The sequence below is a fragment of the Amblyomma americanum genome, chromosome 4 (assembly GCF_052857255.1).
Source record: "Amblyomma americanum isolate KBUSLIRL-KWMA chromosome 4, ASM5285725v1, whole genome shotgun sequence".
Classification (NCBI taxonomy): domain Eukaryota; kingdom Metazoa; phylum Arthropoda; class Arachnida; order Ixodida; family Ixodidae; genus Amblyomma; species Amblyomma americanum.
The window spans coordinates 74818363-74845264 of record NC_135500.1 but is presented as its reverse complement, the minus strand read 5'-3'; the positions used below and the strand labels follow the sequence as shown (position 1 = coordinate 74845264).

Here is a 26902-nt window from a genome sequence, read left to right as displayed (position 1 = left end):
TTTATGACAGGCGACTGGCGCGTGACATGCATTTTCTACATAAAGTTGTGCCAGGCTCTATTGACTGTGATCAGTTTTTGATGTCGCTGCGATTTCGTGTGCTTCAGAGAGAAACCACCAAATGACGTGATACATTTTATCCTGACATGCATGCCACTTCACGAATGGCTCGATTGCAAATAACATACAATCCAACTTTTAGTGACACAGATATATTCACCTAATTTTCTGTTTTCATTGCTTTTTTTATTATGCTTCTTTTCTTTATTATTATTGCTGTATTTGTGATCATTTTTTTGTGTTATGTCCGTTAACGCCATGGTGTTAGTATTGAGTTAATGTGCGCTCGTTTAAGCCAATTGGCTGTTGAGGCACACTTAAAAATAAATATCCATCCATCCATCTATCCATGCATCCATCCAATACTCCGTCCGTCCGCTTGTCTGTCTGTCTGTCTGTCTGTCTGTCTGTCTGTCTGTCTGTCTGTCTGTCTGTCTGTCTGTCTGTCTGTCTGTCTGTCTGTCTGTCTGTCTGTCTGTCTGTCTGTCTGTCTGTCTGTCTGTCTGTCTGTCTCTGTCTCTGTCTCTGTCTCTGTCTCTGTCTCTGTCTCTGTCTCTGTCTCTGCCTCTGTCTCTGTCTCTCTGTCTGAAGTTTTTTGCACGCCTGATAAGCGTACAACAAAACATGGGAGATTAAAGTTTGGTAATTAAAAGTGTTGTCAGGCTTCATGGCCGCCCACAGGCTATCGTTTAAACCTCGTACTGAACCCACTCCTGTGATCCGAGGTGTATATTGTTTGTAAAATTTATTTTTTAACTCTGTGCTATTCCTACCTTTTTTACATCTTATGTAGTCCTGAAGTGCTTACAAGAAACAGGAGTGAGGCGTACAAGTTTTCAAAATATGTGCTCTAATATTCGTCGACTTGCTGAAGATTTCCGGTGAGTAATTTATCGGAATGTGCTGCTTATATTTTCTACCCGTATAATACACTGTTGCACAAAGCTACAATATGCGTCTTATATATTTCTTTATCACATATTTCAGAGCGCCCGCGATAGCTTTCAAATCTAATCTTTATTGGCCTGTGTCGTGATGGTGCTTTCGCAACTTCAGCGATTAAGAAATATTCCCTGAGTGCTATACTTTTACTAATATTTTACGAATCGTGGTAGCATGAGGGCACCGCTTTTTAGCGCGCTGTTTGATGCGTTGTCTCTTGGCACCATTTCTGTTTTTGCGCGCTGCTTTTCTAATACGAACCTGTAGCTTCTCAAGGATCAACGTAGACCACTGTGTCTTAAGTGCGTATGCCACAAAGAAGCAAGCAGAATCAAGTGTTGCGGCCATAAGCAAAGTGGCTAAAAATCCGAACGCGCTGTTCCCGCATGCAGTCTCAAGGGGTGTAGGATAGAAACCCGCCGAAGCCTACAATTTATTCGGGTGTATTTCATTTTCACGAAATATTTAGGGCTGCCAAGGCAAGGACTGGTTAACTGATTAACTGAGGTCTGATTTTCGAAGCCGGACAATAGTTGTGATCTCACACCAGCAACTGCTGGATGAGACACCCTATCCACATATTTGACGAGTGTATTCGAACGGCTGTTACGACTAGACACAAAAACATCCACAGGTCCTGATAAAATTCCAGCCATTTTTCTTGAAAGATATGCACAGCTGATAAGTAAATTTCTTCTAATAATGTTTGATAGGTCTTTAAACTCTGATAAATAACGACTGATTGGCTCCTAGCTCGTGGTGTTCCGGTTTTCAAGAAAGGTAGGCCGGCGGAAATTAGTAATCACCGACCTATTTCACTTACAAGTATTTCTTGTAAAGTGCTCGAGCATAATCTTGTGAAATCTCAATACCTTCTTAGATACAAGGAAGATATAAATAAAGCGCAACATGGGTTCAGGCACCACTTTTTGAACAACACGCGCTTAATAGCAACCATCAACCAAAATCGTTTAAGTTCTAGTTATGAATGCTGAGGTAGACATAATATTTTTGGACTTCTCCAAAGCATTTGATAGGGTGGCTGATAATAAATTAATCCTGAAAACGAAAACAATTGGTTTACCTTCCAAACTAATCACACGATTGTTTCATTTTTAAAGCGATACATTCTTTTACGGATCAACTCGAGCTGAACACAAATCTAAAATTACTAGAAGAATGGCGTGATAAATAGGATATGATGAATAACATTAAAAAGACGGTGAATATGTGTGTTACTAATAAAAGAAAAAAACGAATTTTCTTATAACATGGGCGACAATGTGATTAAACAGGCAGTGGAATATAAGTATTTAGGCGTCACAATTACAAACAGGCTTAAATGGGCGGTGCGCATTGATAACATATACTCTTCGGCTCGTGAAAAATTAGGCTTCTTAAAACACAAATTAGGAAGATCGTCAAGGGAACTGAGAAGGAAGGCGTGCAAAGCGCTAGTAAGACCTTCATTGGAGTAAGCTAGTATTGTGTGGCACCCTCACACAAACGTAGACATAGAAAAAATTGAAAAAATTCAGAGGCTAGGCACTAGTCTTATATGTATACAACCGCTACAAACGCCGGGACCCTCCATCTGCTATGTGGCATGAAGCAAAGCTTGAATGCTTACGGGAACGAAGAAAAACGGCTCGAATCAAATTTCTTGGTCGTTTGTATTTTTCAAAACTAGGCATAGACCCCAGGATTACATAACTAAAGAGTCCTCTAAGAAATCTCGTCATGAGCATAAACACCACACTGAACCCATTTTTGCCCGCGCGAATGCCTATAAGTATTCATTATTTCCTAATACGATTACTGACTGGAACGCACTGCCTCATGATTCTCCCTTGCTTGCTTCTCCTGAGTGATTTCAACCGTCTTTTGGCCCTGCCTGTGACGCGCTAGGTTATTGACACTGCGTGGTGCTTCTTTCCTGCTGTGCCTACTTAGCGTTCTGTGTGTGTTGGTTGTTCTTTTTTAGCACTTGTTTCGTCGTCATGAATGCTTTTTCTTCTTTCAAGGACGATGTTTTGTACTTCATTGTTTTGTACTGTGCCTCTCCTGCTTGGACCGTATTTGGTCCGCAGTATGTAATAAATAATTAAAAAATAACAAATAAGTTCATGCAGGCTGCAGAGACGCAGGCGCTCAGTAAATCTCTGCACTAAAAACCATTTTCAGGGAGGAGAAAGGTGGAGTTATGTCTTTGACTGTGCTTAGCAGCGTTAAGAATATAACATCTGTGCGTCCTGAAGAGATTCCAGAAACTCCAGGGGCTCATGTTTAGACGCTGATAATTATTTCGCACCGAAGCAGTGCAAAAAGACGTCTTTATGTGGGGCTGCAAATGAAATTATCTTAAAATCAGAGGGCTCAAAATGCTACTCTGCTTACGTCGAAGCGTTGTTCGCAGTCAAGCAAAATTCTGAACCAGTATAGCAGATGATCATGATGTGTCTCTGTCCGGATCTTCCCAAGAGTTACCTGTTTTTCACAACACGTCGCAAAAATGCAAACAAAATTCAGATAAGTTTGTTTCTGGCATTCCGCGTATTTTATGCATGTACCACGTTACCAGTAGTTGCAAAGGACACGCGACAGCTGGTGTCTTGAGAACTGTTGTTACGCTTTGGGTGGTATATTTTCACAGCGCCTGAACACAGGAGCAATAGTGCAAAACTTGTGAGAAGCAGCAACGAAGACTGCTACCAGGACAAAAGGGAAGCCTCAAACGCTAGTCCCAAACAACGAGTGTTGTCTATGAAACGCGCGCCACTGGACGCACTATTCCGCTATTTAAATTTGCCACCTCACACAGTCTCGAATAAGGAATAAACTCACAACGCTCCACTCTGAAATTTCTTTGACACCGTGAACAGATATGAGCTAGACGTGTTGACCTCAAATTCCCGATGCAAGTTCAAGCAAACGGCACGCGAAGCTAGGCGGAAGCAAAGGCTTAGGGACGCCGGCAAGCGCCCCGATCTCTCGCTTATCACTTCATCGCATCGGCCTGGCCCTGTTTGAAGGCCGACTTTATCGCGCAATCAGTCCTGAGAAGCTCGCTCTGTTCGCATGCTGCGGAAGCGCACTTCGCGCCATGGGAGCTTGGTGTATGCACCGGTGACGAGGACGCGCGCACAAGGTCTCCTTTGTGTACATTCCGTGTTGCCTTGCGCTGCTTTGGCAGTGCATCGTACAGATTTGTGAAAAAATAGCGATGAGGCTTTCTCCCTTACTTCATATAAGCATAACTCCTATGTTTTATTCTTTACCGTGTTTTACGTCATGTTGGACGCAACGTTTTGAGACTGTCACCGCAAGTTCTACGGTTAATATGGATAAACACACCCGGAAAGCAGAACGTGCTGCTCGCTCACCGTTTATATAATAAAAAAAATCTTGCTTCTTTTCCATGAATTCAATAAAATTACGCCCCATACTAAGAGCTTAGTGCTTCTAGATTAAAAACCAACTACATAACAGCGACAGCTCTGGAAGGAAAATCGTAGCAGATGTTTAAAGGATATGGAAGATCTGAAGAGGAGCCGTTGTGTCCACCATGTGGTATAAAAAATTAGTTCCTCCTTTCGATGCATCCCTCGCCAATAGTTACAGATGATCTCTGTCTTCTTGCTGACAATTGACTAAAAGTGAGGAAAAAGTTCGATTTGTTCCCTCTCTAAAATGCCTAAACGTTCGTGATTTTATTTCCGCCATTTGGTAGAGCCACAACTGCGTAGTTTTTCAAACCTGATGACGAGGGGACACACAATATTTTTGCTGAGATTGCACTTACTCTTCTGTGACAATGATCTCAAAAGTAAATTAATACCCTTCTAGGCTCAGATGTACTTCCAGCAGCATTTAGGTATGATAAGAGAGGTATGCGGTAGGTTTTGTTCAACGCTGCGCGTATTAAAGTATGCTCGTTTCAATAAAGTGAGGTACGCGATTTCTTAACAATATTTTTTAATTATGAAAGACCCTTGTGTTGTTTTGGGACAGAGTGGAGAGCTACAAGGGAGGACCAAAGGAGTTTGGGTTGGAATTCTCCGCCAATTTTACATGTTCCGTCCAAGTTTCGCACACCATATGAATATTCATAACTACTATAAACCTATGGTACACTTGAATAGAGGTCCTTTTTTACGGAAACGACTGCTGGTGGTATTTTTTTTATAAATAACTGAAAGTATATTGGAAAGTCATGCCTGGGAAATAATGGAACACATTTTTTTATAGACTAGAGTACGTCAAATTATTTTCGTTGGTTTCTAATTTTCTTTTTTAAATGAAAATTCGCGCTCTTGGCATAAAAAGACTTTTCTGCTAGGTTAGGCGGCCTTTGTCTTAGCAACTGAACGCTTAACTGCAAGTGTAATTTGTTTTCGCTGCGTTCTAGGTAGGTTTATGTACTAAGCTATGAAAACTTCATTTATATGTCCTTCCGGGATAAGACAATGATATTGCAAAAGTTTGAGGACAGCTGCAGTTTTTTTCCAGCATGCGGAAAGTAGTTCCAGCATTGTTGCAAATTAGAGGAGCGCCCGCGTGCACAGTAGGTACTTGGCCAGGAATGGCACGCGGGGGCTTACCAGCACCATGAACATCGCTCAAGAACGTGTTAGTATCGCGGTGATCATTCGAGGCTTTAAAAACTTGCTATACCTCGAACGGACATTGTTCTTTGTTTTGATAAATGCTCGCGCTTGATTGGGTTGAGCGCACCCTCGGCTCTACGTCAATACGCCAATTTTGCCTTCGACATGTTCGGTTGTTCACTTCATTCACTATTAAGCGGCTGGCAGACATTTGACATACATTCCAGAAATAGGGTTTCATCACATTTACAACGCAATTGAGAGCCATCGCGAAGAATCTCCTCTGAATTGCTTTGTCTACCAGCAATATATAGCATCATGTGTCTAACACATGGGTGTGTTCAGACGAATGCAGTAATCAAGGTTCCACAATCTGTTTTCGCTGAAATTTTTGTTCGTGATGGGCAATAGGTCGGTACAAATGTATGGTACTTAGTTTTGAAGAACGCGCTGTAGTTTTCAATGGAAAGTAGTAGTATATGACCATGTATGAAAAACATCACTTTAGCGATTTCGTTAAGTTGCGAGTTTGCATCCCCGTAAAGGGGGAAAAGTAATACATTTTTAAATGTGACAATTTTTCACTTATTCTATGCATGCCTCTCTGTAGGAAATAGCGAAGACACGTTTTGTTTCTCTCTCTTGAGATTTAGCAGGAAAAAAGATAGCGAAAACTGTTTAAAAGTTATGGAAGTCCATGAAGGGCTTGTTTTAGGATAATAATGGGACAAGAAGGAGTTAAAGAACGAGGCGGAAATTTTTTCAATGACAACCGGTCTTTCCAAATATAGTAAAAAAATTCCAGTTTGTAAACATGTTGTAAGTTTAAAATCAGGGGCTGATATCGCATAGAATTCCAAACTTTCGATAAATGGCGAACTTTTCTAGATTAAAAAAAAACAATATACTCGGATTTCATTTAAAATGTTCCAGAAAGACGTTTAGTGCCTAATTATTCGAAGTCAACAAAATGTATTGCATTGTACTTCTTTCAACTATAAAACTAAAGGCCATGCTTTGCTGAGTTGCGATTTTCGAAGATTGCCGGCAAGAAGGGCACCGGGCACGAATTCGTCCTGGAATTTAATGCATACGGTTTCAATCTAGTTAGCGCAATGAAATAATCTTAGAAAATAATTTGGATACTGTTTTTCCTTGTAAGCTTTCATATGAGTAGAAACAAGAATTCGTACGCTTCTTCACGTGGCTTCTGAACGTAAGGCTAATAGCTCGTAATTTTGCCGTAACTGAATATTTCATCGCAATTTGGCTTAACAACAGTTTTATGAAATGATTATTTCAAACATCGTCACCATTTCCATCAAGCATGCATTAAGCATAGGCCAAATGTGCGCGACATGGTGTCAGGTTTAAAGTGATTCACATTTTCGGGCAAGATTGTATAATTATGTACAGTTACATAAACGCATTAAGGTATCGAGTTTCAAGCGAATTAACGTAATTGAGCACAGAAAATATAATTACATACAGTCGCACGTATGCATTATGATTGCGTACAAAGATACAACTTCCTACTTTTAGTGTAAATAAAAATAAATGCATTGCCATTTCTCAGAAATACTTTTTACGATTGGAGAGCCAAAATGTAAACTTGTGTTTTGTGCTTCAAGCTCTCCAAAACGCCACAGGAAAGCCCCTTAATCCCAAAAAATAAAAATTCGATGCATGTGTCAGTAAGCTTGTGCCACCTGCGTCTTGCCGAAATGATGAAGCTTCCGCTGTAAAAAAAAAAAAAATATGATTTTGAGTAGGAAGCCTGAAAGCCCATTGGCTACTTGGGAGTCGATTCCGATGGTGAAACAGTTCGGACTTCTTTCTTGTCATTGAAATAGCTTTGAAGGAGGCCACAGAATTAATCCTCACAGGCAAACAGAATCGACGCGGGAGTTTTTTTTTGCATTTTCACTATGCAGAGTATAAAACAATAGGCTTTGGAAATGTAGTAAAAGCTTCTGAGTGGGAAAAAGCTAGTGATCGTATTTTGCGCGCACTGCTGTGTCATAAAACTGGTGGCAGAGAATCATCATTATTTCTGAACAACTGTCCGACCACCTGGAACATGCATCCCTGGTTCTGTCAAAAGCAAGGCGGGCAATTAACACTGCATATTATTTATGTGCCAAGGCACATTTTACTAATGACCGGACTCCCGCTCCCTTCCATAGTTTAAGTGCGGTGTTCGATGCCCAATACCGACGGGTTCTCACGCTAATACAACGGGCACAAATTTTCTACTGGGCTGGTGCTTGACCTCGTAGGTGTAAAATGCTTTGCAAATGGGCGTTTGACCCCACCTTAATTAATCGAAAATAATCTTTTCCATGCTGCTCATTGGACACAGACGCCATTGCATCATAAAGAAAAAATCATCAACGTCAGGATTTTCACACACTGTAATAAATATTACTTTCATGAGCTCGAACACAAAAATTGCCAAATTTAAAAGCCGGTGCTTCATATCACTAAGCATAGCAAAAATGCGCCCTTCGGCGAAGGTGGACTAGTTAGAAAATTGGGGCGAACGCTACAGGCACAGTCCTATTAGTACTGTAATTACATCGGTGTTAACTTTTAAGATGGTGCATATCGATAAGCAGAATAAAGTCAAATGAACGCAGCCGTCCTGAAGTTGCGCAATGTCAAAACTGCAATGCAAAGATACAAAAACTGGTGTGATAACAAACGTGGCGAAAAGCGAATATAAATTATAACAATGGGAAGACACATCATTCACGTAGTGTGTAAAAACGTAAAGTCCACTCAGAAAGACGATAACACAGCGGGGAAAATATAGCCGTGATTACTGGAAATAAAATAACATACATGGCAGGGCATGCAAGACGCATTAAGAGGCCGATATCATTACAAGGTTCTCTGGATGACAGCACTCGCGTTCGCACTGATATTTGAAAGGTCTTCACTAAGGATGGTATGAGGAAGATAAGCAGGTTAACTTTATTATTTATGACTTAGGAGTTATGATTTATACCTGGCGTAAAAAGCGAAACTTGGGAAGGATGCAAACGATATGTTGTACACCCGGCTTGGCGTCGAGGTCATGCAGCCTTTCAAGAGGGCCCGCATTTGTATCAGGCGAGCGGAACGTATTACGTTGAAATACTTTCAGGACCTCGCCGCTGCACCCGTCGACCTCTCGCCCCTCTCCACGCGAGTGACACCCTTTCTCTTGCATTGTCAGGCCGGCCGCCTTGTCACCAACTCTGTCGGCGGCTTCAGAGACAATAAGTATATGCGTTCCTGGGCTCTAAGGCTCAACTCTGTTTGGCAGCAGTGCGGAGCTGAGCTAGTCGAACGATCATGTCACCCCTTCCAGTTGTGAACAGTTCTTCCCTATAGCAACTGCGGGAAGAAACTACAGCGTGCAGGAGACAGCGCAGGTGAAACGGGAAGAGCAGCAAACATGTCTTCAACCGGAATCAGAGGCTTGCTCGACACTGTCGCGAGTGAGGTAATACTGGACCGGGAACCCCGCACGGCCGACTGGGTGTTGCCAGGAAACAAAGTATTTCTTCTCTCTCTCTTTACATTGTATGTCTACGTAGTGAAAATAGCCGGGCCTCGCTTCATGAAGAACCGCAAACCATACGACGGCGTCAAACCATTCGTCATCCTGTACGACACCTGCAAGGTGATGTTGAACACGTACTTCATGGTGGCGTTCCTCTCCAAGACGTACGTTGGTGGCGGCTACAGCTTCATCTGCCAGGGCATCAACTACGAGGCTCGCGACGAGAATACCATGAGCCTGCTGAACCTGCTCTGGTGGTATCTGCTAGTGAGGATCGCCGACTTTCTGGACACCGTGTTTTTCGTGCTTCGCAAGAACTCGCACGTCTCTTCACGTCGTTCACCACATGCTAGTGGTTTACAACGGCTGCTACGGCCTCGGCTACGGTCCTGACGGCTCAAGTTATCCTGAGCCTCATTATCAACTGTTTCGTGCACGTGATCATGCACACGTATTACTTCCTCTCCCTGCTGGGACCGGCTGTCCAGAAGCATCTTTAGTGGAAGCGCTACTTGTCCCAATTGCAGCTGGCCCAGTTCACCTTCGTATTTTTACACATGATGGTGCCCATCTTCATGAACTGCGGTTATCCGAGGGTTCGCATATACGTCATGCTATGCGAAGCCGTCTTCTTCTTCACCATGTTCACTCAATTCTACCGTCAAGCCTATAAGGACAGGAAGAGCCCCAGCAAGGATTATGTGGACAGCAATGACCTCAAGAGCAAGGTTCAGTGAGAGCACTAGCTGTTCCGTGGTGTCATATGTGCAAGGACTCCATCACCTCCTTAGGGGGCCATTCGCAGAAGTGCGCTTCAGAATCTCACGTGTGGTGCAAGAGCATCGGCAGCTTTCTGTGAACCTCTAGCCTCCTGAAATGCGCGGTTTTTTGTCTCCTTATAAAAGCGCATGGCACACGATGCATACGTCAACTGACGGGAACTATTCAGCTGAGAAAAACGCCGCGCACCTGCTATCTTCTGACGAGTTCTTGCAGACAAAAGAACTGCTTGTCAACTTTCTCGTCCCGCAACAGATAACTGCAAAAACGGTATGCGAGGCTGCGTTGTCAGTAAGAGCCGTCAACACGCACATTTGTTGCATAACTTGCTTTAAACCAGTAGCTGCAGGGCAGAATGCTGATGGCGGATGGGAACTGCCCATTTGAGAAGGTAGGCATAAGCTTTTTGTGGGTTTATTTCCTCGAAGGATTGTGAGCGCGGTTATTCACAGCCGAGCACCGATGATGACTGTGAACAGCATGTCACTTCAGACTTTCTATTCCAATATTGTATACGTTGGAAAATGAAAGTTACAGGGCTGCTTGCGTGGCAGGAGTGGAAGAGTGTTGTTTTAATAGCAGTCAATTTCCGAGTACTTTCGAAAGTATCACTTGCAAGCATGTAGATAAGGGCGGCTCTCGGCAGCGTGCGGCAGGAATAGAGGATCGATGGCGCGTGAAGCTATGTACTTTCCGAAATATGCATGGCACCTGCAGGTTCATCAACCCAGCAAAATCGGATTGGCCGTGCTATACTGGCGTAGTAGCCAGGAGTGCCATGCAGGTTTTCGAGCTATCACGATCACTGTATTATGATGGAGTCTAAGCGAAGAGATCCAAAAGGATGTATCGATCTGAAGTTCGCGAGCTAATGCTGAAGGTTCAGATATATCTAGTATAATTTTCACAGTTTGAACAGCTCGGTACTTCTGCCAGAAAGAGATAAGAAATTATCCGTCGCCGGAATCTACTGCACTCGTTTGTTTTGTAGCCTTTTTTCTTGTACTTTGCTTTCCTTCATATAATATAGAGATACTTGTTCGCGTAGAAATAAATTATCTGTGTTGTCACCTGCATCAGTTTTGTTTTCTGCCTGGCGAAGAAGCCTGATGTGGGGAAAACGAAGGGTCTCGTAAGAATAAATTTTTATTAGTTCTGCGAAGAAATCGGTTATGCTCACACGTAGAATAATAAAACCATTGAGGCACAAATCTCAGTACTTGGTAAATTATAATAAGAGAGACGTTCGCGATCTTCCCGCAGTCTCCTAGAAGCATTCCTGCTCATGGAAAGCTTCTTTGCTATATATCTCTTATAAAGAGGAAACTGTGTTGACGGAGATAGGTACACCGTAGATTTACATCTGACGACAATTTAGCGCACAGGCTCTTTATATTCTATGAGTAAAAATCGCGGAATTGTCTTTAATTTGCGTTCCTTACAGAAGCAAATGTTACATTTCATGAGAAAAGTGTATTTGTAAAAACAATTCTTATAATAGACGATTTGTTTAGCTGCAAATTTTCAGCGTATTTTCCGAAAAATCCGCCAAATGAGTTAGAAGGTTTAACACCTTGAAGCTGTCAGTCTAACAAAGCAGTGGCGCAACGTTTCTTTCTCACTATTCAACAGTAATTTCACTCGCCGGCTAGAATTTGTTATTACAATAATACTAATGGCGATGGCCGGGGCGTCTTTTCCGACGTCTTAGAAATATGGTCGCCCTGTGGTGTTAGAATCGCGTATAAAATCCTTAAAAGTTTGCTTGGCCGCTTAAGAAATGAGAGGCAGTACTTTCCTTTAAAAAGAAAGAAAGTAAATTCGGTGGTCCACACGGGATTTAAACAAAATGGCGGCACTTTAAAACGCTGCCAGCTCAATGAGGACCGAGTGACTGCCTGTAAAAACTGTTATTTTTACGTTATAGGCTGTCTAGAAACTCAGCAGATCAGAGGACGTGGCTTCCATACATAATGGCAATGATTCCATAACTACATAATTCCATAATGGCAAGGAAAAAAAATGCGCCCATTTAAAGCAGTTCATTGAAGGCTGTTGCAGTAATGCCAACAGATAATAGCCATGCCGAAGGGCAGGGCCAGAAAACTGTACATAAGCTTTTTGTGATATAGAGATTATTGGCAGATAACAGAGGTTTTCTTGTATGGTAAATGCGGGCATATTAGCCTGGTGTTAGGCAAGTAGTCGAGAGGAGCGACATATATCCCTGGAGGCAGCGCCTGAAGACAGAAGTTGTAGCGGTGTCGCTGTCTGAGCAGGTACGGAATAGTTCCGTACCGCGCACAAGATACAAATATGCAGATATGGGCGAGTGAGCGCTGGTGAACAAGTGGAAGTCTCTAAAGCCGGTGCTAGATTGCAACAAAATACGCCCTCGAAGCTATGCTGGGTTAACATGGAGTATTCGGCCTTTTCTTCTCTTCTAGACAGGAGTGCTGCAAGTTCGCTCTACATGAAGCCAGAAAAGTGGGTTTTTCTGTCGCTTCTCTAAGAAAAATAGAATTGATCACCCATACTAGTATGTACGCAGCGTCCACTATGAATAGATGCGTTTGTCTGACCAAAAAATGAGAACCGCCACTGCGGCTGCGGCGGAGGTACTTTCTTGTCAAGTGTGCTGATTTGTCATTTGCTGCCCATAGTCATGTTGGTATTGCTTAGGGATGAGCAGACACATTCAGGAACGTGCTCCACGTATAGTAATATACTACAGTTGTGTGATAGCCTATTGCATTTGTTCAGCGGCGCGAAAGTGAATGAAACAAACTCTTCCAGTATAATTCGCCATCGAGATTGAGGAGATTTATAAAAACGGCAGGCTCGGCTATGGTACAGCACATTGCAACTATGGCAAATACTTCAGGTGGCTTCAAAGCCGCATCACTCAGTTGTTGTTATGAGGGCAGAACTGGAAGTATATTACTAGGAAATGTGCTTTTGGAGCCCTTGGAGCCGTTGTGCCCTCTTGCGGCGTCGTTCACTGCAGGAATCATAAAATCTCTGTAATGAATTTCTTTCCAGTCATCCTACTCTGGGAAGATTTAAAATAAAAAAGTTATGTTATCAGCATGTACAATAGGATGTACCCACGTTTCCTTGAGCTCTTATCAAAACTGCTAGGTTCGACTGCATATTCAACGATATACTGGCGCAGTCAGTATCAGCGATTACTGGCAAAAAGTGGCCATGTGAGAAGCGCTTAAAAGCATTACTTATTAATTTCGGATTGTAAGATTTCGCACAGGGTGCAGGCTGAAATCTTTATACTCACCCATATCTATTTCAATAGCTGCTTTTGAATCTCGCTCGAACGCCTTTGGCTACAGCTGTTGGCATATGTTACGTGATAAGATCGCAACAGACAAACGACGAAGAAACGAGGCCGCCTGGCAGAGCTGCCCTGTAAAAAATGCGTCAATCGTCGGCGTCTCGAAGGTGGCATTCTGCCGACGCGTTGCTGCATCCATTCATCTTGACATTGACACGTTCCTCTCCTCATATTTAGGTCTCCAGTAGAGGTCGGCAGCAGAGGTCGACGAAGATAGCCCTTCTGCCAAGGCGGCTGGGAATTATTTACGTGAATAACTCTCTGTGCCCCCCCCCCCATTCTTGGCCAATCTCCCTATGTGGGGATGTGCCATAGTATGACGACAACACCAACAACAACGGCTGATACGAAAGCGTGTAGCAACCCTGGGTTCTCCTGTGAACGATCGGCAAAAGTTTTGGTGGCTTCTCGTTTTGTGGGCTTTAAGGACGCGGTAAGACAATAAGCCCGGGCTATGTCTGCCCATCCCCGCAGGGGGGCGTCTGCAACTTGCAGGCGTTGGTGAGTGGCGACACCACGGGTTCCCGAGCATCCGCAGGGACATCCCCGCAGGGGATGATGGTGAACAGTGCATCACCACGGACCCGAGCACCCACGCCTCGCCGTGCGTGGCATCGCCGTGTCCGGAGAAAAGGGGATCCTGGTGGTTGAGCCGATGCCGAGCGTTTGGACGTTTAAGGCCCCTCGGCGGAGGCAACACACCACTTTGGCCCCAGCTTCCTGTAGACGGCACCTCCGGCCTGACCCAACCGGGGAAAATCGGCAGTCGCCTTTTCCTGTCCTACTCTACATCTTTTACTTTCCTGTATTCTTTCTGACTACTGTCCTGTCTCCTCGTCGTTTCTTGGTTTTTTTCATTTCTTCATGGGCGGATTGGGTTAACCTTGTGTGGCGAACTACCCTGGGTTTCGTCATATTTGGTTATAGTTGAGGTGTACAGCTGGCTTGGGCAGGACTTGCGTGCAAGTTGCTGTCCCGTCCCCTTGTTGTGCTCCGTGGTGGGTGGCTGGCACCGTGGCTGAAAAACTAAATTTTTTTAAGGCTCCCCTTCATTCCATACCTGATCGCTCTCTAAAAAGAGGGCGGAACGATGAAGATTTTTTTCAAAAAAGAAAAGTGTCAGTCCCAAAATTTCATTTCATTCACAGCAAAGCTGAAGAACAAGCAAGACTGATTTCCCCATTCTTGGTAGCAAAGTGCCTGAGAGATACCTTGGGGTTTGGGTATAAGGTATCAAAAATGGCTAGTGGCGACTTACTGCTCGAAATACGTGACACTGTCCACCACTCGAAACTTGCAAACATTGTATCGATAGGGGAGATTCCTGTCTCCATCACGTCACACCGATCTTTGAACACAGTCCGAGGTGTCATATCAGAAATTGATTTTGTTCACCTCTCTGAAAAAAAAAATGCATGAAGGCCTTGCCGACCAAGATGTCATAAATGTTCAGCGGATAAAGATCCGGAAGGATAACAAGGAAATAGATACGCAACACATGATCCTCACTTTCAACACCAGCACACTACCTGAAAGCATTGAAGTCGGGTGCCTGAATATAAATGTAAAGCCATATATACCCAACCCACGCAGATGTTTCAATTGCCAGAGGTTCGGCCACGGCTCACAGAGTTGTCGCGGCCGCAAAACTTCCGCGAAATGCTCCTCGATGGACTACCAGTCAGATGAATGTGTTGCTGCCCCGCGGTGCACAAATTGTGAGGGAGACCATGCTGCATACTCCAGGGCTTGTCCGTCTTGGAAAAAAGAAAAGAAATAATTACTCTGAAAACCACTGAAAACATTTCTTTCAAGGAAGCAAGAAGGCGATACGCCGAAACAAACCGATTCCCCTTCACTGCGAAAACAACCTTCGCCGATGTGGTGCGTGGGCGCGGCGCATCACACCAGGCTTCGGCACCTGTCCAGGCCGCACGCAGTGGGCCTATGGCAGGGCCATCCGCGCCCCCTGGTGGAGTAGCTGATACTACTCCGCCAACCCCAAAGCAGGCTGCGCAGACCCCCGGGTCAGCGGGCCTCGAGACCTCTTCCCACAGGTCGAGGTCTAACTCAAAAGTCAGCGTGCATCCTGCACGGTCATCCAGCGCCTCTGCTGAGGCGATGGACACGACCCAGGGCAGCCCCGTGCCGTCCACATCGGACGGACCGCGGAGGTCTTTGGATCGATCAAAAAAATGTGAGGCTCCGAGTCAAGGGGCCAAATCAAAGTTAATCTAATTTTATCTGCACACACGCACACAACATTAAGATGGCTTTCATAATACACAGGAACTGCAGAGGTCTCGTAAATAACTATAACGACATAAAAGACATTTTAAACACAATTTCCCCTATTGCTTTATGTGTGCAGGAAACCAATCTAGGCCCTCAGCACACAAAGGTGCTAAAGAAGTATACTGTCTTCCGCTGTGACCGAGAGGGGGCGAGCAGACTCTCGGGAGGCGTAGGAATCATTGTGCAACCTGGCGTAGCAGCTAGCGAGATCAAACTCAAAACTAAGTTCGAAGCCGTAGCAGCCACCGTGGTTGGTTACAAAACCATTACAATTTGTAGCGTATATCTTCAACCACATCTCGAAGTAAGACAGCGTGAATTAGAGAGCCTTTTACAACAGTTACCGGAGCCATACTTGATAGTTGGCGATTTTAATCCACACTCTTGTTTCTGGGGCAGTGAGAAAACCGATAGCAGAGGTCACGTTATTGAGGATTTGATAATATCCAACAATATTTGTTTATTGAACACCGGTAAACCTACTTATTGCTCCCCTAATTCAGGAAAAATGAGTGTTTTAGATTTGTCTTTTAGCTCTCCTTCAGTTTTTAACGATTTTAAATGGGATGTCTTAGACAACCCGTACGGAAGCGATCATCTCCCTGTTAAAATCTGCCTGTCATCCCCACCATCAGTCACCCAGACAAAACCACGGTGTTGGAAGCTCAATTTAAAAGACTGGCAGCTGTTTAGAACTGCAGCCACGTTAGAAAATATTACGATAGAAAATCTTAATGTAAATGAAATAAATGAAAAGTTCACAAATTGCATTCTTTCTGCCGCACGCTTGGCTATCCCCCAATCTTCAGGAATAGTACAACGCAACCATAAAATGTGGTGGACACGAGATTGCAAAGAAGGAAAAAAACAACAAAATAAAGCTTGGGGTATATTTCGCCGATACCCCACACAGGAGCACCTTATAAAGTTTAAAAAAGCAAGAGCAAATGCGCGGTACATACGTCGAAATGCCGAAATATCATCCTGGCAGCGTTTCATTTCCTCGATAAACAGCCAAGTCTCTTCGAAAAAAATGTGGAAGGCAGTACACAAAATGGATGGTCGCCACTCTTCATTCACAATTCCTCTTCTGACCGCCCCTGGTGCACAGACAAATATAAAAAAACAAGCAGACATATTAGGCGAACATTTTTCCAATGTATCTAGTTCCTCTAACTATACAGAATCATTTTTAAAATATAAAGACACAGCCGAAAAAGAAAGACTGCCGATAAAGGACAGTTCTCTCGAAGCATATATTAGCCCATTTACACTACAAGAAATTAACAGTGTACTTTCTTCGGGTAAACAAACTGCACCAGGACCAGATGAAGTCCATTACGATATGCTTGCTCACTTGTCCGAACATGCTGTAGACTCGCTTCTGAAATTTTTTAACAAAATATGGTTATCAGGAGAGATTCCAGAGGCATGGAAAAAGCCATAATTGTACCGTTGTTGAAGCCGGGAAAAGTACCTACCTCCCCTGGCTATTACAGACCTATAGCCCTAACAAGCGTACTTGCCAAATCTTTCGAAAGCGTCCTTAACATTAGATTAATGTTTATATTGCAATCTCATGATCTTCTTGACATCCATCAGTGTGGGTTTAAAACGGCGTGCTCTACAACCGACCATCTAGTCCGCCTAGAGAACACAGTCCGAGAAGCATTTATACACAAGCAACATTGCCTTGCGGTCTTTTTTGATTTAGAGAAAGCCTATGACACCACATGGAGGTTTGGCATACTGCGGTACCTTGGAGACCTCGGAATCCATGGTAGAATGCTAAAATGCTTTAGTGACTTTTTGACCAATCGTTCATTTCAAGTACGCCTGGGTGCCACTCTTTCTAAAACTTTCATTCAAGAGAACGGCGTGCCTCATGGGTGCATTTTAAGCACCACGCTTTTAATAGTAAAAATGAATTCCCTAGCAAAAATAATCCATAAGTCTATCATGTATTCTGTCTACGTCGACGATCTCCAGATTGCTTGCACATCCTCTTGCATTTCATCGTGTGAGCGGCAAATACAGATGACAGTAAATAAACTAACAACATGGCCAGACAGAAACGGTTTCAAGTTTTCCACGCAAAAGTCGGTAGCTGTTCTTTTTTCGCTTAGAAGAGGACTGCACACTGATCCCTCCTTGTATTTAAATGAAGTCCCACTACCAATTAAAGATGAGCACAAATTTCTGGGAAAGACTTATGATAAAAAGCTCACATTCCTACCACACATAAACATACTCAAAAAGAAAGCTTCTAAATCTCTGTATATACTAAAAGTACTTTCACGAAAACATTGGGGTTCCGATAGGACTTGTCTTTTACGGATTCATCGCTCTGTAGTACGTTCTACATTAGATTACGGATGCATAGTTTATGGATCAGCGAGGCAATCGTACCTTAAACGGCTAGACCCAGTACACAATTTAGTCTTGCATCTTTCCACCGGTGCATACAGGACGTCACCGATAAACAGTCTTTATGTGGAAGCCAACGAGCCGTCGCTTACAGAGAGACGAACCATGCTCACTTGCTCGTACGTTTTAAAAATCCGTTCACTACCTAAACATATCTGTCACCAAATAGTCACAAAGTGCCCATCTAGAACACTATTTAACAACAAACCATTAGCAATAAGGCCACTTCTCCTGCGTTTTGAAGATGTGTGCAAAAACCTCGGCGTAATGGATGCATTACCTGGCGTTGCTCGAAGACGTGCTCCACTGCCTCCATGGTTCAATTTTCCTGTAATCTGTGACCTCACTCTTGCACATTTCCGTAAAAAGCGAACTCCACAGCAACATACATTACAAGAATTCCGTGCCCTTGAAGAAAAATACAGTAGTTTTACAGAATTTTATTCTGATCGATCAAAAACAGACAGTTGCGTAGGAAGCGCAGTGGTGCGAGGAAATTCGGAGCAAATAGTAAGACTACCACAGTGTTCCTCCATCTTCACCGCGGAGTGCTCGCAGTATGGATCACCATAGAAAAAATACTGAGAACCTCAAAAATGCTGTTATCTACACAGACTCCTTAAGTGTACTTAGAGCTCTCCATTCTAAAAATGCAAGCTCCCCTATGCTCGGTGACATCATACCCATATAGTAACTGCCACAGCTCAAGGACAAAATATAAAACTGTGCTGGGTCCCGAGTCATGCGGGAATAAAAGGCAATGAGAGAGCAGATGTGTGTGCTGGTAAAGCTCGTGGCAAGAAAATAATGAAAGTAAATATGCCGTTTAATGATTGCATGAAATTATAGCAAGGAAACAAAGAAAAAAATGGCAGTTGGCTTGGAACAATGAGGTCAAAAATAAACTACACTTGGTAAAACCAGTTTTAGGTAAATTTAAGTCGTGTGTGCACAAAGAACGTTTCAAGGAAGTGATCTCATGCCGTCTCCGAATAGGCCACACGCACCTTACGCACAACTTCCTACTAACAAAACAAGACAAACCTGTTTTCCAACAATGTGGAGATGAACTCACGGTTAACCATATTTTATTCTCTTGTGCGGAACTGGAAGAAATAAGGAAAACGTATTTTACTGAATTTTATAATAAATGCATTCCTTTTCATCCCGCACTGCTTTTAGGAGATGATGCAATTGTTAATATATCATGTGTTTCTATCTTTCTGAACGAAACGGGATTTCTCAAGAGACTAAATTTTTACCCACTGGTTTGTTTGAATTTTAGTACACCTCAGCCAATTTCTCAGGCCTGAGAAGAAAGCTGAGGCTTTTATTTTGATTGGTTGGGAGCCTCGATGTCCTTCCGCAGCCAAGGAAGGCTACTGAGGTTACCCGACCCTCTTTAAAGCTTGTACTTGTAGCCATTTATAAAATTTGTGTATGTGTTCACTGGGTAATGTTAATGTTTGAGGGTCGCTAGAGCAATGATTATTCTTGCATTTCTATAATATTCAACAAAAGACTTTTCCTATACCTTGTTCTTGGCGCATGATGGCCTCAGTTGCCTATGTGCCATAAAACACAACACAACACAACACTATGTCTGCCCAGTCTCCCTGCCAGGGGAGCTCCCCCTGGTCGGCTTCTCTATCCCCTGATCGCCTGCCTTTGGAAGCTTTTTCCGCAGCGGCGGCGGCAGTATCCCTGTTGCGCTGGTGCCTCACGATGGTGGTGCATTCAAGAGGACCAACCCTAGACCTTTTCGCGCTGCTCTCCAGCCAGCCACTTCTTATTGAGTCAATCTCAGACGTACGCCAGTTCGGACGTGGCGGGGTTCTGTTTAGATCGCCAGACCACGACCCTGTCAGAGATTTACTAAAGGCCTCATCCTTTGCCTCGCTTCGGGTAAGTTCATTTCTCCCTTCACATCTGGCTTGCACTAAATGTATCGTTCGAGGCGTGGACTCTTCACTGTCTCCAGCAGAGACTCTTGAGCTTCTGTCTGCTGCAGGTGTTGTGCACAGCTGTAGCCGGGATGTAAGCAACATGAGTGTGCCTACCAAATCTGTGATTGCCGCCTTTGTCGGAACTTCCTGCCCTCTGAAATCAAGGCATGGCCTCTAATTTTGCGGGTAGACCCTTTGTCATCTAGGCCTCTGCAGTGCAACAACTGCTGGCGCTATGGCAATAGCGCCGGCGGTTGCATATCCAACTTGCCGTGTTGCAACTGTGGGGACGGTAATGCAACGAGCACCTGCACTGAGCAGAACGAGAAGGGTTGCCCTTGCTGTGGGGCCCGCTCTGCAAACTTCTCAAATTGTCCCGCCCGAGCGAAGAAATACAAATTCTAGAGATAATTGACAGAAAACGCTGTTTGCGCCGTGACGCTATTACAGAAACGAAAGAACGAGCCCACGGTTATGCAGGTGTGACCGCTCGTCAAGGAGTCATGTTTGACTCGACGCTATCCCAGGCAATTGCGGCTGCTTTGGAGGCTTCAATGTCCAAAATGGTAGAAAGGATTGTCGCAAGTGTGTCGGAGTGCTTTACAAATGTTCTAGCGACTCAGATTACACATGTCGTGCAGGCTAGTTTGGCACCTCTTTCGACAACAATTCCCTCTCCTCTGATCCGGTCTCAAATTCCAGTAGCATCACAACCCCAGGAACAAACTTCTGTCACTTCCGCTGTACCTACCTCGGGTACTTCGAGGGATGTTGATATAATGTATGATTCCGAGATGGTGGAGCCTGATGCGCGGCTTCTTAAGCGCAGTGGGTCCCCCATGTCTCATTCGTTGTCTTCTCAGGGCACCCAGCCAAAATCAAAGAAGAAGCAGCTTGGCACTAAACCCAAGGATACCATTTTGGAGCAGGCAGTTGCTGCTGCTAGACTTTCGCAACCATAGCGTCGTTGCGAGTTCTGTAGTGGAACTGTCGCTCTATTCTTTCCGCTTCCACAGATTTACACTGCCTTTCTACACAGCTTAGTCCTGATGTCATAATTCTGCAAGAAACGTGGCTTTCAACCGACAAACATTTTCATATCAAAAATTACCGGTCATTTCGCCTAGACCGCCAGTCAAGAGGCGGGGGTTTACTAACTTTAGTCTCTTCAAAATTTTGCCACAGGGCTGTGGTATCTTTTCAACAAATGTCTCCTGACTGTGAGATTTTGGCAATAGACTTTGTACTTCCTGGGTGCTCTCCATTTTCAATAGCAAATTGTTATTTCCCCAATGGAGTCCAGGATGTTAGACCTCTGGATTTTTTACTCGTAAACTGTAAAAACCCAGTTCTCGTGGCTGGGGACTTCAATTCTCACCATGTGTCTTGGGGTTTTAGGACTAATTCATGCGGCAAGCGCCTTTGGGACTGGGTTTCTGATCACAACCTGATGTGTTTAAATTCAGGATTGGCCACTTATCTTCGCTCACACACTCAATCTGTTTTAGATCTCACGTTCATTAGTCCTGGAATTGGCGTAACGAATTGGTCGACAGTTGATAGCGGCACTTCAAGTGATCATATACCTATTCATTTTGATATCATATGTCGTGTTACTCCGGCGTCTTCTCAGTTGCGGTCACATGTAAATTATGACAGATTTCAGACGGCGTTGCGCTCTGCCCTTGCTCCAGTGTCTAACATCGCCGAGGTCCACCAGTCAGCAAGCATATGTCTGGCCATTGAGGAAAGCCGTAAAAAGTCGGAGTTCCTGGTGAGGCCAACAAAAGGGAATTCTTTAACGGGTGGAATGCGGACTGTACAAGAGATTACAGGCGGAGGAAGGCAGCGTGGAAAAAGCTTCTTCATAACCAATGTCCGAATAACTGGAGTGATTATAAATTTATTGCAGCCACCTTTAAACGCACAGTTTCTCGCGCAAAGGAAAAATATGACTCAGAACACTTCGATTATCTTTCAAAGGCGGGCAACCGACGTGCACTGTTCGGTTTTCTACGGTCTAGGAAACAGCTCATGTCCTCTCATAATTTTGATTCATTAGTTATGTCACCTGTAGAAGCTATCCAGGCGGTTGAATTAATAGCCACAGGCCTGCAAAAGTGGTTCTCGTCTTTACTACCTATGCGACCATTGTTGTTTGCACCAGTCGTGCCAAATGATAATGCCTCGCAAGTAAATCTATCAGAGCTTTCACAAGTTGTCCAGAGATTGCCAGCTGCTCCTGGTCCTGATGGTGTTACCACAAAGATGCTCAAGATTCTATTTGAAGAGTCTCCCAACTCCTTATTGCACCTAATAAACTACTCTCTTAAACACGCTTGGATACCTTCTGAGTGGAAGCTGTCCAAGGTGATCCCTTTACTTAAAAATCAGGGTGGAGGCTATGAATAGGATAATATTAGGCCAATTTCTTTAACAGCAAACGTGGTAAATTTAATAGAAAGGGTGTTACTAATTCGGGTGTCAGACTTCGTGGACAGCAAAAATATACTCAGCCCGTGTCACGTGCTGATCTTGAGAGCAGAATTCTCCTTGTTCGTCATCAATGCCAGGTCGCGGCTTTGGTTACGTTAGACATCGCCAAAGCTTACGACAGTGTAGAACATTCCATCACAATACATAGGCTACAGTCTCTTTGGTTTCCAGATTATATAGTTGCTTGGATATCTGAATTTGTTTATAACAGGGAATTCTTTAGCGTCATCAATGGTGTGCATTCAGAGAGGTAAAACAAACGAGAGGTGTACCGCAAAGAGCTGTTCTTTCCCATGTGCTCTTTAATATTCTGTTGAGCTCAATTCCTCTCCATCGCCATGTAAGCACTTACATCTATGCGGACGACATTGCGTTTTTTGCGGTTGCGCTGGATATACGTTCCCTGTATAGTCTGTTGCAGTCATATTTGAGTACACTAAAGCACTGGTCGAGCAGCTTACAGCTGAAGATAAACGGTAGCAAGTGCTCCATACTTGTTTTCCCTCTACAGAATCCTGTAGTGGTCTTTCTCACTTGCCAGTTACAACCAATACCGCAGGTTCAATCCCTAAAATACATAGGGGTCTTTTATGACGAGATACTCACCTGGTAACCACACATTGACCATGTCGCTGTGAAAGGGGCTCGTGGCGTGGGCATGTTACGTAGACTTTGTAGTCACCGGTACAGCACGCGAAGAAATGCGCTATTAATTATTCACAAAATATATGTCAGGCCAATTTTGGAATTTCGATCTGTGTTGCTTTCACACTCGGCTACGTACAAACTTCGTCCTCTCGTCCTTTTGGAGACTGAAGCACTCAGGATGTGCCTCGGCTTCCCAAAATGTGTGGCTACCAATGTGCTGTACCTTGAAGCCCGCATTCCCTCTCTCTTATCTCGACTTCAATTTTTAACTGTGCAGACTTACCTAAGATTCTACGAATCTCATTTCCACCGTTCACAGAGCATTTTCTGTTGCCAGCCGACCTCCTTATTTAGTGCCCTCTGGTCCCGTTTCCATACACCACAGGTAGTGTTTGTGCAAAGATTACTTGAGCCTTCAGTTGTGAAAATTTATGACGTCCTTAATGCTCTATGCAGAGGGTTCGCTGTCCACATTGTTTTTGTCGATATTTTCCCCCAAAATGCAAAACTTTTGCCACCCTGTATTCTAAATGGTCTACTAGACAATCATCTAGTTACCCTACCTACAAAAATTGCAATAGCAACCGACGCATCGTAGTGCAATGAAAAGGCAGGTGTGGGAATATTCTGTTCGCATTTAGACTGGTCCTGTTCACTGCGCCTTCAAGATTTTACCCCTATTTTTCAAGCAGAGTTTCTGGCAGTAGTACTTGTCCTGCGCAAGCTACACCCCCCTGTTAAAGCAGTGGTATAATTACCGATTCTTTATCTTTGTGTTCGTCCCTTGCCGCGCATGTTTACAGTCCCATTTTCAACACATTCTTTCCACTGCTTCCTCCGCAATTGAATCTTGTTCATTTAGTATGGGTTCCCGGTCACAGCAGTGTGGCAGTTAATGAGATTGCTGATACTCTCGCAAAGGCTTTCCTAAGCGGCCCCGTGTTGACTATCAACCCGGCTACATCCTATATTATAGCATCTAGGTTTTGGCGCCGTGCGTTTTTAAGCACGCAAGACACAACACTTGTAACATCAGCGAATTATCAGCACCTAAGATATTCTTGGAACAGCCAAGTTTGTCGAACTCTGCAGCTTGAAGTATCTCTCACGAGGCTGCGGTGCCGTATCCCTCCTCTAAATTTCTCTTTACACATGTCGGGTTTGGCGCTCTCTCCCCTTTATGCATTTTACCATGGGTCTCAATCTATTGCGCATTTTTTGCTCTAATGTCACCGATATACCACTTTGAGAAGAATGTTGCTGGAGGAGTCCTTGCGGCCCTTTGGCCTTAGTTTAAGCAGCCAGCTTTTGATATCATTTGGTGCCACCACATTTCGGTTTAGCCACAGATCTGTTTGTTCCGCTGTTCTAAACTTCCTGCTAGAATCTCACCGCCTGCTATGCTAAGAGTTACAAAATTTTCTTTCCTCTCAATTATTACATTGTGACTTAATATTTCTGTTGCAGTCCCTCTCTTTATTATTATTATTATTATTATTATTATTATTATTATTATTATTATTATTATTATTATTATTATTATTATTATTATTATTATTATTATTATTATTATTATTATTATTATTATTATTATTATTGTCATTAATTTTGAAATCAAAACTTTCATCCCTTTTCTCTTCATGAGGAAGAATCCTCCGCTGTTGCTTTCCCGCGTGCTTTTCATTTTAATTACCTGAATACAGTCGAATAGTCACCCGATTTTTGGCCGATCTCCCAGTGTGGGTATGTGCCATCTTTTGATAGGCTAACAACAACAGAAAGCGCTTCGTGTTTTCGAGCGTAACGAGTTGAGAAACGGCGGTCGCCCTTGTGACGGTGGACGATGCACGCATAATATCGACGGTGGTGGCGGCTATTGCAACTGGCGACGCATCCTCTAGTCGGCGGTATACAACACCGCTGTTTTGCGGCGTTGGAGTGAACAAAGGATAATGCAGTTGAGTAAATTTCAGCGAAATGCAAATGCACTAGTAGCAGCGTACTGTTTGAAGGCTAAAAATAATTTTCATGCAGAAACAGAAACTCAATCTCAACCTTCGCTGAGCCACATAGGAAATTCGTTCGACGGAACGGCTGAGTTTGGAAAAAGGATATTGTTGTCAATACGTTAGCCAGTCCGCTGTAGGCTGGAGTATTCCTCCCGTCCTTCATACAGCTGCGAAAAGTTTATGCAGACAGCAAACAAAAAAAAAACAGGAGATTACGAAAGCTTCTACAATTGTCTTTTAACATAGGGAAGAAATGTAAACTTCTAGAAGGGCTGTCTCTTGTCAAGATAAAATCTATGTACAGGCCTAAATTCATATAATTATCTTATTCACAATGCAATAAATTTACTGCATGCGTGGTCTAAAGAACCCCACCTAAACACGACTAAGCTGAGTAGCTGATTTGGAGAAATAATTTCCGAAGTAATGCCCTGAACCACGCTTTATTAGGGTAGAAATGTGAAGATGCTCCCAATGAAATAATTGCTTCCAAGTTGTTTTTTCAAAAGCAAGTAAATAAGGTCTCCGCGGCGCCTCAGTGGTTACAGTGCGCGGCTGCTTACCCTAAAGACGTTGGCTGGATCCCGGCCGCGGCGGTCGAATATCGATGGAGGCGAAATTCAAGAGGCCCGCATACTGTGCGATGTCAGTGCACGTTAAAGAACCCCAGGTGGTCGAAATTTTCGGAGCCCTTCAAGGCAGCGTACATATTTGCCTGATTTGCTCTGGAGTCTTAAACCACTATAAACAATTATTCGAATCCCTTCACTACGGCTTCGCTCATAGCCTGAGTCGTTTTGGGACATTAAACACCATAAACCAAGCCAAACTTACAGCAAGTACAGGTATGAGGGTCGGCGCTTTTTTAGTGAGGATGAAAGCGAACGAAGTGACACCGACTTTCTGTATTTCTTTCTTTTTGTTATGTTGAAGTCTGGACCAAAACAGAGTGCATAATCATTGCCAGTGATTCAAAGCACATGCTAAATTCTACATTTTTTAATTTCCCAGAACTTAAGGAGAACTGGTAATGAAAACTGGCGATATTAATGCCAACCATGCAAGGAAAGCTGCGCTAGGGAAAGAAATTAAATGATTTGTTTGTTATGAAATGTCGTGGTTTCAAGCGGAAAGCACATTGTAAGCATAGCGCTCTTGACCACAGAATTGTTTCAGTCGTGACTATATGCGCGACGTGATGCGGCTGACGGCAGTCACCCGTGTGCACTGCTTGACACTCCACTGATAATGGAAAAATGAAACAAAACAAAATCAACCAAAGATAACAGTGTTTCTCAAAACTGCTCAACAAGACATTTTTATTCGAGGATGAAGTTCACCCTATGCGTCTGCTTGCACCGGCACTGTTTAGTAATTAACCGTCGGTTGCCGATGCCCCCTGACCATTATTATGCGCCATTACCACTCATTACCAACTGAATACCAAGCAGGCCGCATCCACTGTTGGCGTCTGATTGGTTGCAGTCTGTCGGAGCAGTGGCTTGGTCTAGAGCCTGAGTAGAAAGAGATTATAAGCGGAACGAGATAACAAGTGGTAAACATGGGGCACTGCACTTGGTCTACAAAGCCGCAACAACTGCCGGAGCACGAGACGGTAATAAACGTGTTCATTCTTCTGCCTCCTGCACACGAGACGAAAGGCTTTGCGGCGTTACGTTTCTGGAAAACCACGCGACCGACTCCTCATGGCTGCTCGCCTTGGATGCCAGCGATGGCGGTCCATTTATCACTGCTATTAAGGGGGGAAAAGTTGTTGCCCCGATCAGTGGTAT

General features: G+C 43.8%; 1 long non-coding RNA gene and 1 pseudogene across 1 annotated transcript in view; both read left to right on the top strand.

Annotated features, from left to right (window-relative positions):
- LOC144130184 (uncharacterized) overlaps positions 1-26902 on the top strand; it is a 70180-nt gene that overhangs the window by 6297 nt on the left and 36981 nt on the right. The window lies entirely within an intron of this gene.
- Positions 9052-10003, top strand: LOC144130183 (very long chain fatty acid elongase AAEL008004-like; annotated as a pseudogene).